Source organism: Plectropomus leopardus, chromosome 23, assembly GCF_026936395.1.
Source record: "Plectropomus leopardus strain MGB_pleo_1.0 chromosome 23, ASM2693639v1, whole genome shotgun sequence".
In the NCBI taxonomy this organism is placed as follows: domain Eukaryota; kingdom Metazoa; phylum Chordata; class Actinopteri; order Perciformes; family Serranidae; genus Plectropomus; species Plectropomus leopardus.
This window is the reverse complement of record NC_142198.1, coordinates 5,236,525-5,254,195: the sequence shown is the minus strand read 5'-3', so window position 1 is coordinate 5,254,195 and position 17,671 is coordinate 5,236,525. Positions and strand designations below refer to the sequence as shown.

Below are 17,671 nucleotides of genomic sequence, written 5' to 3'. Positions count from 1 at the left end.
AACATGTTATATTATTCAGCAAGGGCTTACCCATATTACAAACACTTTGAGTGTTGTTTATTGGCTTAATAACTGTCTATTCTGTACGTGGGGAGATCATAGTTAAGTCTTACAAGGGAAAATATCTCATATCGAGATATTATGCTCCCCCACATCTCCTAATTAACAGCATAACGCTGAGTGAATCACTTTGACTCGCACATTTTGTTCATTAAAACATAGCTAATATGTCATGGGATATGTCTGGAAAAATAAATCAGAGACTCTCGGAGACGGGTGAGGGGTAGAGATCGGAACAGTTGCTGTTCCATCTTAATTAAACAGTTCATAAATAAATAGGACCTCCATATGTCGAGCCGGAGATTTTTGACTAATTTTGTGCTTTAGCTGTCGAAGCTAACACACAGAAGGGATGTTGATGATTTCTCCACTTATGGTAATTGACACAAGACGGACTAAATATACTCAAAGGAGCTTCAGTGGTTTACAAGCTCTTACATAACACCCCAAAGCATTTTCTTCAAAGGACTGGCTCTATCAACACTGAAAGTAAAATGTGTCCTTTAGCAAACATGCCATGTCCCAGAGTATGTCTCCTAAATTCTGTCCTTCCCCTGTTTGTATTTTTTCCAAAATGTTTTGAGCTTCTGGCCTAGCAGAGCCATGCTGGGCCCATCTTGTGAAAACCAATAAATTCTATGTCTGACCTCTATTTTCCTTTCATTTATGAGGTCAAAACTAATCATTAGTCCCCACTGAGATCTGGTGTCCTCTCTCAGAGCATCCATCTGTCCTTCCTCTCCTCTTCCTAATCTTCAACTGCCAGTGCTGCAGATGCATCCTACAACTGTTCCCCGCTCCATCCGCCCTCTTTCCACAGTCAATTTCATGGAATGAATGGCTCTGATTGCCACTTCTGGACTGTACTCATTAGGGAAGCTGAAAGTGGGGAGTGGGCAACAGAAAGCATGCTGTCCTTTACAGTGCTTTCTTTTTTTTCGCTGGGATGTTGGAAGCTGTAATTTCTGTGTCAGATGTGAGGAGAAACCGGCAGTGTTGATGGAAGGAAGGAAGCCAGTCATCAAGTGGATGATTAGCACATGCAGCCACCCCCCTTTTACTGTACAAATCCATTCAAATACCTCACCCCCACATACAGATAACCTACACAAGAATCCTTTCAAGTCCTTGCTCCTCTTGCTCCTGCACTGATTTGGTCTGATCATTAGGGGTGTCACAAGTCCCAGAATCCTTGATTTGTTTAGATTTTAAGACCATGATCAAATTTTCAATTTAAAGTCATTTTCATTTTCTATTATTTCTTAAAAAACAAAAAAAAACATAGGCTACATGGTGTCAAAATGTTACAAATGCCATATATATATATATATATATATATATATATATATATATATATATATATACACATTACATTTCTTAATTTTATTTCACATTTAAGTCCCGGACATTTAGGCAAAGGTTTACATTCAATCAGATAATGCCTTATTTGCATGTTTAAACAAAATGTTAAAAAACCTGTAATACAAAATGCAAAATGTCATGGTCATATCTATTAGTTTGCCCCAGTGTCTTACTTTTCCTTTTTTTAAAATTTTTAACTTTACAATACTTATTTTTAAACACCATATTCTATTTATTTTTTTCTCACGCTCACTCACTTCAGTGGCACTCACATACCAAACTAAAGAGTTTTATTCCTATCAGTTATCTGAAGGGGTTTTAACAGAGGGTTTCTCTCATAGATAATTCATTGACTGATTTATAGGACATTTTATTCCGAAACAAATATATCAAATATGACAACAAAATGACACAAGAATTTTTGTTTTATCCAAAGTTCAAAAGTTTAAATGAGTGCAAATCAGTGCATTTTTAACAAGACAATTAGTTTGAATATTTTAACATAAATTTTACAATACTCAAAAATTATTTTCTTGATTTGAGGAAACAACTGGGGAAGTTTGACAGTGATATTTATTAGTTTAAAATTTTACTCTGTTCACTCGAGGTGCCCCCTGCCCCTCATAATTTTGATGATCGAAATAGAAAGCTCATCACGACTTATTCAGAATCAAAATCACGACACCTCTACTGAGCACGTAGTTTCAAACTTTTTTCAAATGTTCAAATCTCAGTTAATTTAAAACCACTGAAAGATATTCACAATGGAAACATAATAATAACTTCCAGTTGATAGTGACGTGTTTCAAGTGTCTACAAATAATGGTGACTATGCCAAGATCAAAAAAAGTGAAAAGAAAAATCAAGATTATCCTTTACTAGTGAAATAATGCTAAACTCCAAAGTATATGAAATGTTTTATACAGGCAGAGATTTCTTTAAATCAGTGTCGCCTCTATTGCAAAAGTAAACCCTTGTCAGAGAGATGAAGTAAAAACAACAAAATCCCCTGGTCCTCTGAGCCATGGAAGCTCAAGTCAAGGCAAAGTAATCTACAGGGACATTAGTGCAAAATAGCACCTTGCCTTGAGCGTTTGTTGATGTTTAATGTTTCATTTTGACAATTTTCCCCCTTCAGCCGGCGTTTAGAGCACACATCCTGTTCCTCTCCACTAACAGCACGGCAGTGAACTGTATTTTCGTGTTAGGAGGAAAAATAAAATCGTAATGACTTTTCCTGGAAATGCGGCTTCCCGTGAGGTTCTGTCAGGGCGACTTCCTGCCTTGTGTCAGGGGGTGGGTCTCAGCAGGTAACTACAACAACATCCCATAATGGAAAATTAATGTCTTCCAACTGAGACGATGCACTAACTACATTTAGCTCATTGGGTGGGGTAAACACCATTAGTGCATGGAATCTGCAGTGCTCCTGGAAGTTCAGTCATTTGAGAGGGAGTTGGATAATTATGGCAAAATTAATGGAAATTGTGGGACAAATGTATTCATAATTCATGAGCCTATTTTCCGAGGCTGGAATCCTCTTTGTGGGGAACAATACACCGCCTGATTTAACTGAGACTGTAAAATTCCCACCTGGTATATTCTCCTTACTCCCAACAACATAACGGTGTGTTTCTTTGCTGCACAATGGTGCGTAAAATGCTTCTGAAGAAGTTGCTTAAACAGACTCTTCAGCATGCTGAACATTGTGAAACTTAATGTTAAATCGTTTTGTCTCATATTCAGTCTTAATTGTCCTTAAAGCAAGAAGAGAGCTTTGAGAATCAGGTGAATAAACCAAGAATCTTCAAATCGGCCACTTTTCAGACATTGTCATGAAATTGAAGAGTATTCTAAAGATGCAGTATGGGTTTGGGTGTGCTCTACAGGAATTATCAAAAGGCAAATGTGGACAAAAGTGAAAATAAATCTAATGTATAGACCGTCATTTTTGTCTGGCCATCTTTTTTGAAAGCAAAGCCATGGCATGAAATGGCAGAGCTCAACCGTAAATTAAGGAAACAACAAATCTCAAGTTGTTTTTTTTCCCAGAGACACAACAGTATCTCGTTTAGTTCGAGCCGCTGAGCAAAAAGCCCTGCTGCTTGCTTTCATCTCGCCAAACTCTAATTAGGCAAACTGAACAAATACCAGCGAGCGAGAAGTCCTCTGCATATTCAAACAAAAGGGCTCCTGAGTTCGTGCGAGCAGAAGGAGCTGAAGAGAGGGAGGGAAAGAGGAGAGAGAGAGAGAGAGAGAGAGCTGATCACAAGAAAATTAAACGGCACTGAACCTTGTAAACAAATATTTCAACAATGTTAAACACAATGAAGGAGACGTCTGGTGCCGCTGTGCTGTGAAATAGCCCGACTCTGTTTGGAACGGGGCTTCACGTATGACGGGCGCCGAGAAAAAAAACACGACTAAAGAGACAAAAAGGAAACAAAAAGCATCAAGCGCGTGTATTTGTAAAGGGGTATCAGTCAAACAGTGTTTTTAAAAAGAATTTTAATGCAAAAAGTTACACATAAATCTAACCAGTGGTGCAGAGGTTACGGCTAACCCTTTGAAAATCTGAACCAATTGGCTTATTTGATCAATGTGGCAAGAAGGTAATGAGCAAAGAAAGAGAAAATGACCCAAAAATTAGCAAGAAATTAGTAAAAAGCTCAGAAAAAGTACCTGAAATTAGTATCATAATAAATAAATAAATAAATTTAAAAAAAATAGATAGAAAGTAAAACAAAAAAGAGGAGAATTGGCCTGGAAAAAGTACTGAAAATATTCTAATAATTTTATAACTTAATTTTAAATATGTCAATATGATAACTATGAATACAGTTTTCCCTTTGTTTTTTTTCATTTTTTTTCCTGAGAGATTTTTCCCTGGTTTTATTAGAAATCATTTTCTAGATCTACTAATTTCTTGACATTTCTGGAACATTTCTTACCAAGTTGCTTATTATCTTTTTTCCCCATGCTTTTGAAAGAAATCGCATCTATCTGCTCATGATTTATAGGTTTTAAATAATTGTGGAAGGAGTCGGAATCTGGCACAAGAAAAATGATGTCACTCCAGGTTTCACAGGGTTACGCAGAACCCATATTTCTGCACATCAGCCTACCTGCCTGGTAATGCCCATCATTGCCTTCATTAATAATTTTTCCTTTAGCAATGTGGAGTGTGCCACCTTGAAGTGTCAGCTATATTTCCCGGAAATATATGAGCCACTACAGTCAGCCCAAGAACGTTGAGGTGAAAGAGAAAAGACTGACACAAATCCATTTCTTTCCCCTTAATGTCGCAGAATTGTTTTCCTCCCAAGTTTCTCTTGAAAGTCACTCATCACTTTTTAGGCCTTTTGTGGACAAACACACGAGATGCTGCAGCCCAACCCTTGTTGGCATGGCAACTGGCTCCAGTATCTTTTCTACCATGACGATGGCCATACTGGTGTGCTTTAAATTCCTCTGCTCTTTCTGTCTTTCCTCCACTGTCATCTATTGATAATGGATTCTTTGTACGCTTTCTCCCTGACTTTATCTTCCCCTCACTCCATTTCTTAACCTCCATCTTCCCCCTTTTCTTTGTCCCCTTTTTGGCCTCACTGGGGAGCTCACTCCTCCCTGTCAGTGTGTCTTTCCCTGCAAGCAATTAAGATTGCCATTGTGTGATTTTATTACATTATCCACCCAAATACATGACTCTAAAAAGTCAAGGGGGATTTGCATTTGAATATAAAACCCAATAAGAAAATTCTGTAATTATATTAAGGCTGCATTTGAATTGTTAATGACATACACAAAACAATCCTGGTTTGTTGCCCACAGAGGTAAACTCAGCACAGATTGCAGGTATAGGGCGATGGAATAAGCCCAATCCTTTTCATAAATCTTCCCGCAGTGAAATTGCCTTTTGGGGTAAATCCTTTTTATAAAGTCAGGAATCCTGTAGCCCATTAAGTCCACATTGCCAAGGCTGTATTGTTTAACTGTAAGCATTTGTCAGCGTGCAGAACAACACTGATGAAGTGCAGACAAGTGGAACGAACACAGACCTGCATTAATTAGCATTTTATTACATTACTATCATCTAAAACAAGCAAGACGAAATACGAGTCGTAAGAAATCAAACAAGTAGATGAGAGCAGACGAAGTGCAGGAATATGGCAGATCAAACAGAGTAAAATGAAGATGCAGAAACACATCATGTTTCTCTGGCACCTGGCTATCTAGAATTACAAGAGAAACTGATTGGAGTACCCTGAGGAGCTCTCTGGAGACCGACGCGAGCCTCAGGTGCAAGAAGTCCGTGTTATCTCACAGCCACACCTGATGCGTGAATGCATGTGCAAAGTTGTGCTTTTGCCAAAGCCCTTGGGACTTTGATACTGTACGCAGAGTAAACACTGTCGTTACTATCACCGCCAAAACCCTCACCACCACTGCCACCATCATTTTGGCTAGCGCTCATACAGTGTAGGATTGCTCAGTCAGATAGGGCTTTTATGCCAGGCTCCACTGATCCCATCTGTCACAACTTCATTCTCAGATCCGCCGTGCTGTTTGGAGCCCCACGACAGCTCTTTAAGAAAACCACTCAATCTGTTCTCTGGGCTATTTTTGCATCCTTTGCATTTTTTTTCTGTCAATAAAAAGAGAAAGAAAAAAAAAGAGGGGAGGGGGGGCATCGTCACACAAAGCACTAGGATTCTGGAGGTGGGTAGCTTGACCTCCCTGATCTATGATCCCACCCTCCTCTGCCCTTCACCCACTACCTCCACCTCCTCAGAGGGATCTGGCGATAGATCAGAGAGAGCTTGGTGTTTCCTGAGTCACCAGCTATTTGGCACTCAATGCCCCTCATCCCCTCCATGGCAGTTGTTCCTATCAGTGTGTCTGAATAGCAGTCGCCACTGGATCGGCTCATCCCCAGGGGGCCCAGAGGAAACTGGATTAGTGGCTCAGAACGCACATTAGAGAGAGAGAGAGACCCTGAATATGGTGCTTTGTCCCTTACTGTGTGTGGTGGCAGGGGGTCATTACTTGGTCATCAGTTTACAAGTTGAAGAGGGCAGATAAGAGACTTATGGAGGAATCTGTTTCTGCATTTTTCTGTCACAGTTGTTAGGCTTGTAGTGGATATTAGTCTGGCTTAAAGAAATAATGTGTGACCATCTTTAAATGAAAGTCCAGTTGGTAAACAGTTCAGCTAATATTTGTATGTGGGAAGCATGTGGGCAATAAATGGGCTGAAAAATGGGCCCTATTCCTCATGAGTTCCATAATGGCCCCATGCCAGTTGCCCACAAGTTGTGGGTTTAACCAGTGGGGTCCCAGATGAGATGCCCATTTTGGCCCCATACTAACTCGGTACCCAGTGGGGATTGGGCGGTAACATGGTATAACGTTATACCAGGGTATTTAGAAATCCTGAAGGTATGTTGAGCTGAAAGGCACCTAGAAGTGGAGGGAGTTACAGGTCAGTTACAGGACTGCAAACAGCCGGCGGCCAGCAGGCTGAAAGCAACCGTGAAAATAACGGCATGTTTTTACATCTAACTTCATGAATTTAGGATTTATTTCGACTAAACCAGAGCTAGTGAGTTTTTGAAAAGTAGACTTACTAACTAGTTTGCAGCAAGAGTAACCGATACACTTTGAGTTTATTTTGTTTCTGTCAAGTTTGAATGATGTATGATTAATGAGGCAATTAAGCCTCGTCTATTTTCAGTGACCAAGAGAAAATTGAATTCAAAATGCGTACAGTCATACTTCTCTATTTAACAAGGAAAAAAAGGTGTGAGAATATTACTTTTCTTAACATTTTTTGTATTGGGTATTTATTAGTCTGAAAAGCTGAACGTAAGTAGTGCTGTATACTTAAAATTTCAGGAAGGTATACCACCCAAGTCTAGTACCCAGGTAAGCCTAGCATATCGAATGGGTAAACCCATGTGGGCAATTGACATTGGGCCAATATGGAACTCGTGGAAAAGCCCATATGGGGCCCATTTTTCAGCCCCTTCACTACTGACATGGGCCCCTCATAAAAATGCTGGCTGAAAATGTAAGTCCATGAAAATTTGCCTCATTGTACATCCAGTGTCTGTTGGGCTTTAAATACAGCCTTTGGCAGGTTTTGTTTTTGGACCAATAATAAAATAGAATAAACATTGAGTGCCACAATGACTGAAACAGAAAAGTTAAAAAAAAAAAAAAGCCACAAAAATGATGGAAAAGAACGACATAAACGAAGATGTCTCAGTAACAGCTTCACTCCTTTATATGAACTACAGTCTCTGTGCAGTGCAGTGTAAAAACACCAAAGCCATGTCTGGTTAGCACCAAAGATATCGCGAAAAATCAGGAAAAAACAAGCTTCCTGGGGATTACTGCTCTAATCCATGATACTCTATGAATGCTAATGTGCCGGCTCGAGGCACAAAGAACTCAAATCCCCTGCGGCCCTCCACTGCTCTCCTTTGCTTATTAGAACTTCTTATTATGTGACACTATAAAAAGATTGATTCTGGTGATCCGCGAGAGTGATAACATTAGCATGTGTTAAAAAGTCAGGACATGTTCACTGCTATGTCAGGACTAGCCAAAGACTACTGTTGAGTATCTGACATCAGGTCACCAGGGATCAGGCTGACATTACTTGTCTGGATCATCTTGTCTCTCAGAAGTCTTAAACATACTTGCTGATGTGTATAGTGCATACTCTCTCAGGCTATCTACTGTCAAGTCCAACAAGCTGACCACAAGGTCACTGAACTGCTAAATCCAATTATATGCAATTATGCAGTGTGTCTTATACCAAAGGAAAGGGGTTTTATCTGACCAGGGGAAGTTGAAAATTGAAAAAGGAAGTGGTATTCTCAATGGGATACACTCCTTTGGTCACAAATTCACCCTGCTGAAGCTTTTTAGGAAAGTCTGTGTGCGGCATGAGTGTGTGGCATGAGTGTGTGGCATGAGTGGATGTGTCCACTTGCCAAGTTTCCATATTTGACTAAAATTCAAACTCCCAGCAAAATGACTATGATGAAAATCTTAAGGTTTTAATATTTTACCAGAATGAATAAAAAGCCTCATATCTCATCTGCAGTATTATGACAACATTTTAGAGTTCTAAACAAAATACCAAAATGGCTGACATCTTTTTCTGTTATTTTGTTATGGCAACGCACCGGCCAATCAAACCTGAAGTTGGGCATTATGATTTGGTCGACATAAACCCCAACCATGTGTTACAAGACATGATGTAGTGAAAACTGACAGTATGTGAAATTACCACCTCACAGCTGTATGCCTCCACCAAGTATTCAAGTTGTAGTTTACAACCATGTCTGTCCAGACTCATATGTAGCCATGACCATAGACAATTTGTTAAAAATTGGATGTTTAGCTATAAAAACAAAAAAATTCTAAAATGTGGATGATACACACACATATTCAACCCAATAGCACAAAAGATCTCAGTAAATCAGGAAGTATCCCACCAAATGTTCCTGTTCGTAAGTTATAGCCTTGAATAATGGCCAGAAAAGTGTTTTTGTGATGTCATGTTGAACTTGAGCTTTTGGATTTAAAATGTTATCATGTCATCATTTTATAAGACATTTGTGTTTCATAATTCTTGAATAATAGCCAAAAACATGTTGTGTGAGGTCACAGTGACCTTGACTTATGACCACCAAAATCTAATCAGTTCATCTTTGACTACGGAAGGACGTTTGTGCTGGATGTCATAAAATTCAATCAAGATTAAATTTAAAAAAAAAAAAAAAGAAAAAAAAGGGATGTATGTGCGGCCACAGTGACAATAACCCCCAAAATCTAATCAGTTCATCCTTAAGTCCAGGTAAACATTTGTGCCAAACTGGAGAAAAGTCCCTTAAGTCATTAGAGATACTGCGTTGACAAAAATGAGACAGACATGGGGTCATGGTGACCTTGACTTACAACCACCAAAATCTAATTACTTCATTTTTGAGTCCATGTGGACGTTTGTGCCAAATTTGACAAAAATCCCTCAAGACGTTACTGGCATTCTGCATTCACAAATATGGGAAAGACACAGGGTCCTAGTGATACTTGACCTTCAGTCTTTTAACACCAAAATCTAATCAGTTCATCCTTGAGTCCAACTGGACTTTTGTGCCAAATTTGAAACTTTAACAACAACCCCAAAGCATGCATTTGCTCACAGCTTTTGGCCTTGCAGAGGCATAAAATTGGAAAAGAATGCCTCAGTTTTGATGCTATATTGTATAAATACAGTTTGTCTGAGAAAAATGTTTACAGGCCAATGGCCAGACAAAAATGTGTTGATAATTCAACATGTCTGAATCTATGTCTTAATTACAGGTTGCAATAAGTATTCATGGACTACTGACCTGTGCTTTATTTAAAGAATAAATTGCATTATATTAATTTGGAGTAAACTAAAAAGGAGGCAGCCTCTTCGCAATAGCCCATATTACACTGATCCGGATCTATCAATTTCAATATAAGCTCCTGTAATTAAAATTAATTGTTCGGCTAAATAAGGCACCTGAAACTGGGATAAAGATTGATACCCGCTGTAGTGGAATGGATCTGCCTTGAAAAAAAGAGTCAGGCAGCCGAATCAATAACTGTTTCTGAGTATTTCATCAGTGTCAGTAACAAAAGCATATAATTAGAGCTGCCTCAGAAATACCAAAATCAATCAAGGTGGGTTTTCTTTTCTAGCCCAGGCTTATTGCTGACAATTCACCCCTTTTGTGTGTGTTGTGTTTAGTTAACAAGATGGTAGCACTGCCTTGTCTGCATACGAATTCCCCCAGACACCGCCTCTATGTAAAGATGGGGGGTTTGTTTGCATTCACCTCCCATATTGCCTCCGTTCTCCTCACCTTTTCTGCACATTAAGTATCTCTCGGCTCCTCTGCATTTACTGAAAGCGACGGAGCTCAGGGAGGAGGCGGAAGAGTGATCAGTGTCATCTCCACTTCATTTCTATGATCAACGGCGCCTCTCGGGGCTCCAACCAACAGATCTGGGTACCCGGCACTTCTGAACAGGCGCCATCTGCCACTGCCATCCCAGAGGCAGGGCGGCAAGCTGGGGCTGGGGTTCTACGCTGGTGCGGCGGAGAATATGAGTGCATATGTGTGTGAGCGCATCACCCTGAGTTACTGGGCACGGTTATACATATTAATGAGCATCTGTGCTTACGGGGAGTACTCTTGTTGAAATGCTTTTAGTGTTTTCACACAGTATTTGAGGAGTGCAACAGGTGTGTGTGTGTGTGTGTGTGTGTGTGTGTGTGTGTGTGTGTGTGTGTGTGTGCTTGTGATGTGGCTGGTGAAAATGTGGAAAAATTCAAACTGATTGTTAGTTTCAGCTCATATCCTGAAGACAAAAGTAACAAACAAACAGGATTCAGGGTGGTACTGAAATAAAAAATACTCTCAAAATATGATGGAGTTGGAAAATGCAACATGCCTACGTTTGTTAAAACTGAAACTGCAAAGGAGTACGTAAAATTAAGTGGAATTAATCTCTCAATAACTGCTTTGTATTTTTGCCTGCAAGACAAGGTGCACGGGACTCCAATTTTACACAACATCAAAGTTTTTAATATCAGTTTATGCCAATTCAGGTTGGTGACACCTTCAGCTGATAGCACAACCACCGACAACAATGGGCCGCATAAAGCTTACAGAGATGTCGACAACCTGCGTGCATATATACATATTGCACAAATTCCAAGCACATCTCCAGAATGACACCAGGACTTCCTTTGGATTTTGTGTATGGAGGTCTCCGTGTCCTTTTTTCTCCCCCCAAAGTATGGACAATATGCATGTGTGTGTGTGTGTGTGTGTGTGGGCGTTTGTGTGCGGCCCCCTCTCCTTATCTCCTTCAGCCAGGCCACTCTGCCGACACACACTCCAAAGAGCCCCTAGTTGTCATTCACGGCGTCACACAGCCCCGAAAAATGTCAGCATAAGGGGAAGGGGAGAGACAAAGACAGAGAAATACACACGGAGAAAGAGGCGAGTGATGAGGGTTTGAAGCCCAACAAACCACCCCGCAACCTCAGCGGGGTTCCGTTATCTCCTCTGGTATACCCCGTCCTCCCTGCTGCACCACTTCCATACACACATACACAGTGCTTGAGGGCAAATCTGCCGTGTGCCATAGAACCTGGCACACTGAGAAAGGGTCTGAATGTGCTATTGTAACAGAGAGGTGTGAGGGGATGTTGACTGTAGGATTCATGTTCAAAACATCTGCTCAATAAAAGAAGGGAATGAGTTTTTTTGGATTGTAATATAGTATACAACAATCCAATACTGACATTGGCTATCAGGCTGGACTGGGGATAGGTGATGGTGTGGCTGATGTATTCAATTTAATTCTATGTTAACATATGATTACACATGCACATGCATCAGCGGCACTACAGCACACTGAATGCCTTAGGAAGCCAACAGCAAACATGTTATCTGCTTGAATGCATTTCACAAAAAAATCTATTTATTTGATATTTGATATATTTTGTTGAACAAAGTTAGGAGAGCAAGGTTTAAGTCAATCATCTTGTTTCCATGAATGTAAAAGAATGATTGCAGTCTCTTCTATACAGTGAAGCTTACAACTTATTAATTAAAGGCCCAGTGTGTAAGATTTAGGGGGATTTAGTGGCATCTAGTGGTGGGGACTGCTCATTGCACCCAGCTGAAACTATTCTCATTAAGTGTTTGTTGTTTAGGAGGTTTTTACCTGTAGCCGAATTATCTGCAGAGGCGTCTTTTTATTTACCTAAAGAAACAGGCCCGATAATTTAAACCTTTTAAAGCACTGAGCAAAGCATTTGCACAATACAAATCAGTATTCTTCTCATAATGTTTGGCAATTCAGCCATTGGACACTAATGTAGAACCTGCTAATGTGTGCTCTTGTCTTTTTCTCTGATAACTGAAGCTGCAGACATTCAGGAGTTTTTTACTTCAGCCGAATTATCTACAGAGGTCTCTTTCCCTCCAAAACAAACAAACCATAGGAATTTAAACTGGTACAAAACGGTGAATAAAGCAGCTAACTACGGTGGCCAACATGAAAATGCAAAAACATGAATGTCCCTTTCGATGAACCAGTGTTTGATTTGGAGAGAAAGAGACTCGAAACATGGCAATGCAATACAGCAATCTCCATAGACAAGGACCTGCTCTCTTTGTAGATACTGTATAAATGTCTCATTCAAAGGCAGCAAAAACACAAAGATTCTTATTTTCAGGTGAGTATACTTTAATATTTTATTTCCTCTCTGCCGATATATCCCCCCTAAATCCTTTTAAAACTGGTTTTAGATAAGCACGCCATACTAGGCAACACCCGAAGCCCAAGTATCAGTACTGAAGACGTTGAATTGGAGCATCTCTAGTAGTAATGCAAATATAAAGTAGGATGAAAGTGCTCCCAGACCTTTTTTAACAAACTGTCAAATGCCTGAATCCAATACTGCCTGCAATGCCTGAAATAAGTAGTATAACCTTGTTGGTGATGTTGTTGTGGAGCACTTTGTTGTTAAGTGTCTGGATTTAATTGTAATGTCTTTTTGTTGTGGTTGTATTTATCTGACAGTCGCCATGGACACACAGAGTGTTTACAAAAGGATAAATAAACTAATAATTTTTATTTTATTTTATTTTATTGCTTAATTACACATTTAAAGCTACAGAATATGTGAAAGTATCAAATTGTAACTAAATGCATCTGAGCTCCTACATCTTGCAAAACGTTGGATGTGTGATCATTAATCAGCTGGCAGCCGATCTTTCGAGTGTTAAACAATTAACTATTAGACAAGCAACCTTGTCTAAGTGAGAAAGGCAATACTCAGATTTCAACATTGATGTCAGCCAGAGCTCAGTACAAAGCAAACTTGGCTGGTTTAGAGCAGGGCATTGCAGCTCCATTGTTGGCATTTTGGGAAGCTCAGCAGGAGATGTTTTTCTACATAAAGTGTGCTTGGGCACTGACATAACTGTTACTTGCACATACTTTGCACACCATTCAGGCTGTGGGCATTTGCAAAAAATGCATACCTTGTTGTGCCATTCATAAAAAAAAAAAAAAATGTTGCGTTGAACTTATCTGTGGCATGTGTTCACCTACAATGGAAGGACACATTCCAAAAAACCTCAAAGGGGGCTGAGAAAGCTGAAGCTGCTGATGCGACATTGAAACAGGACAGATAAAAAAAGTGGTAGCAGTTCAAAGTTTGGAGGAAGAGAAGAAAAACTAACTCAAGCAGAGCTAAATATAAAATCAGGAGACTGCAGAGTTAAGAGTATGAATATTTTCACAACTACAGACTGAAAAATTGTCCTTGTGATGATTTTATGGTAATTAAATGAGTATAGAAAGTTATAGTGGAGACACAGCAACACTCAGCTGAGCATCACCCTTAGGTTGAAAGCCTTCTCAGATTTAAATTGGAAATCTAATCTGGTACATGCATGTGATCAGAGTGGAGAAGACGCCATCCATGCCCCTATCTTTATCTCTCTTTTTTTTCTCTTTGTGACACACATACACACACACAGGGAGCAGAGCGCACCGTGCAGTTATTTACCACAGATACTTATCTACCAGGTTCTAGCCGAATGGCATTTGTGCGATTACCATCTTGTGGCAGCTGACAGCCTGCGTGGTGACAACACACGGTGACGAGTGGACGGCATCATAAATAATGACTGCCATCCATTCCGACTGTCAGGACGAGCGGCGTCTCATAACGGGCTGAGAAGGCAAGAAAAACACAAACATATGCTCGCACACAGAGACAGTGATTTATAACCCTTTTACCTTCCGAATGCAGGTGCACGGGTAAACACCGAGGCTTACACACACTTGTATACAGTACCTGTGCACAAAAATAAAATGCAAACATTGAAACAAAGAAGAAAAAAAAATCTGAGTCCCACTATATGCCTGCAGGAATACAGCAGCATTTTTAACTGCCCTATCTTATTTGTTATGTCATCTAACCCATGAGTCATCCCATGCAAAAATAATTTGACCCAGAATTTAAAGGGATAGTTCAGATTTTTTTGAATTGGGGGTGTATAAGGTCAATCTATAACCTACAATCAGCACGCCCCCAGTTTGGAGAAGCAGGCTGGAGTTTGTCATGGAAGCTAAGCAATGCACTGCAACTCAAAAACAAACAAACAAACAAAAAAAAACAAAAAACAAAAAAACAGATTAGGTGTAGGCTATATTGACTGTATTTTTACCGCTTTACCTTTCCAGCAAATAGCCTGTTCCAACGGTGAAGCTCTTTTCAAAGCCACCAGATTCCATTGACAAAAACAGTCATTTTGGCTCATCGAATAATGGAGCAGCTGGTCCACCTCTGCCTTAATCAGTTAGTTACTTAATGTTATTGTGCGACTTCGGTGAATCCGAATTAAAGAATTTAAAAGCCAAAGTCACACTATAACACAAACAAAATAACTGATTGAGGCAGTGGTAGATCAGCAGCTACTCTGTTAAGCAATGTTGAATCACAGTTTTTCTCAGTGGAGTCTGGCTCTGAGGAAAGCGATGTAATGGCCTCAGTTCCTGTTGCCTTTTGTTGTCTGACATTCAGATAAAGCAAAGAGAATTCTGTCAATACAGCCACACATGTTACAGGACAAAATTTCAAAACTTTCTAATGACTTTTCAAGGAAGTACAATAACATATTTTTTTCTAGCCCTACTTGCAGGCATTTTTCAAACAATATTGGATCCAAATTCTTTCCAAACATACATATAAGTATACATGAAAGTGTCCACAGATGAATATTTGAACAAATTCATTACACACAGCAAAATTCCATGACTTCTTTTTGAAACTTTAAATGATTTTTGCTACTTTGACTTTTCCAGGTGTGGAAAATAAGATTGCAAAATTCCATGACTTTCCAGGTTTTCAGTGACCTTGGGGGCCCTGTATAGCATACATTTAACCTGTATTGATATTTCTAGGAGGGACCTTTTTTGTAGGTAGCTGAAATAGGTTTTGTTGCAGAACCCTCCACAGCATTAGATTGCCTACCTCTCCTAACTGGGGCCGTGGAGACCACCATCTCCAGTAGGTAATGAATTGTCTCTGGATAAGTAACTTGTACAACCCCAAATCTGAACCATCTGTTTAAGAGTCTTGGTTAAGAACGCTTCAGTAAAAACTTAAGAAAGCGGACATGTCTTAATAAAACACTGCTGTTGCATTTCATCACAACACTTCTCACTTTTCTGACTCAATATATATTCTATCAAAAATGTGAGTAAAATAACTGCTATAATTGCTTTTGGAGGGACTGAAAGGACTAAAATGTTTCTAAGTGGCATAAAATATATCCATTTGTTGTATTTGAACACATTTCATTGCTATCATTATCCCCTTTTGAAAGCCCCCTGTCTCCCCTCTGCTGCTGCAATAGATTGAAACATCCCATATTTGTCACTGATTTGACTTGACGGACAGTTCCATTACAATCTCCCTCAGTCTCTGGTGTGCGCATGTGTGTGTGCATGTGTGTGTGTGTGTGTGTGTGTGACTAACCCACCATCTGTTCACACAAGCAGTTGCTAACAGGGAGTCATACCTGTGATGCAGAATATTCACACAGGTAAGGAGAGTTTTCGCCGTATCAGTTCCCCCTGCAAAATGTTTTTCTATTCCGCCGTTTTGGGATGCTGGAGCACACCATGGCAGATAATACAGAGTGGTAGTGATGATGATTATCTTGTAATTTCACTGTGGAATATTTTTAAAGCAACAACACACTTGAGCTGATTGTCCTTATCTCTACCCGCTGTAAATACAGACCTGCCTGTGAGTATGTACGTGACATCACACACGAGCATGCTCACACACAAGCACACACTCAGGAGCCAGTAAAGCAGCATGTCAATTCTGTTTCTCCGCTGGGTGCTGCCACTCAGAGGGTACGTTCACACGGCAGGGTTTTCAATTCTAAAATCTGTTCCTTAGTGCAACCATTTTGAGGTCCATTTGTGTATTATGAGATTCTTGGATATAAAAAGCTGACAATATCCAAAAAGACACATAACTGGGTTTTTTTTGCCATATTTGCATTATGTTTTATGACTATAAGTGTTGCATTTACCCCATGCACATAGTTTGAATATTTTTGACGTTTTAACTGCTTACATTTAAATAAAACCACAGGAAAATGTATTACAAACCAAAAAAACCAAAATGCCTTTCTCCTGAGGTCTATGAGCAGGATGCTGCTGTGTGGCACCACACAAAATGTGATTGGCTCGTGGCTTTGAGGGCGGGGCTTAGTGATAAATTCCATTTGTACCCCTTAAAATACTGCGTTCATCAGCCAACCCTATGTGCTATAAATAGGGTGTGGCAGGAGATTGTTCCCGGTGGCAGATTGAGTTGCAAAGAATTACAAAGGTGTAAATTTACTTTATATTCATATGTTAAAGCAAAAAACTGATTGATCTTTTTACTTTCTCTGGTAGATTTATTAATTTCAAACAAAAGCCATCAAGGCATGGTGAGCACTATAAGTAGTATGGCTGTGTTTTACTTTGCAGCACAAACTGAATCCTTGCGGTCCGTTTTTCTGCTCCTCACACCGAGTCCCAAACATGCTGTCGGTGACACATCGAGCAGGAAAACAAAATCAGTGGTGGGACACTTCTGGGCTGCTGTGTGAACATAGCATAGTTTTCCCTAATGATAGCTCCTCTCAAGCTACATGCTGTCAGGGCAGGCCTGCAGCCGACAGGGAAGCGATAAGATAAGAAACTGTTTATACAGCAAAGGCAGAATAAATCCCGTGGTAAGGACCTCACAGTGGCCCCGTGTGTCAGATTGCCAAGCTGGTCTGATCTTTGTCAAAGCGTGGGGGGTGCTTTTGCCCTGCTGTGGGTAGCGGCTCACCCTGCAAAACAAATACCACCTCTCCCATCAAGACTCGTCCTTCTCTCTGTCTCTGTGGCCTTCATAGCGAGCGGTTAAGGAGAGCCCTCACCTGTTTCTTTGCAGCAGAAACCTCTCTGGCGTTCAGCCTGTTCTATTCTTCCCTCTCTCATTGCTGCATGTAAAATTTTCCGCTAGATAATCTGAGAAAACTAGGTTAAATGTCAAGGCTACAATGTGTGGGTGCATCCAGGAAAATGTCTGGCCTCATTGTATATGCCGTGTCATTAATGA

General features: G+C 40.0%; 1 protein-coding gene across 3 annotated transcripts in view; it reads right to left on the bottom strand.

The window, feature by feature from the left end:
• The window catches only part of nrxn2b (neurexin 2b), an 883,386-nt gene that overhangs the window by 644,035 nt on the left and 221,680 nt on the right, over nucleotides 1-17,671 (bottom strand). The gene's annotated exons all lie outside the window — the stretch shown is intronic.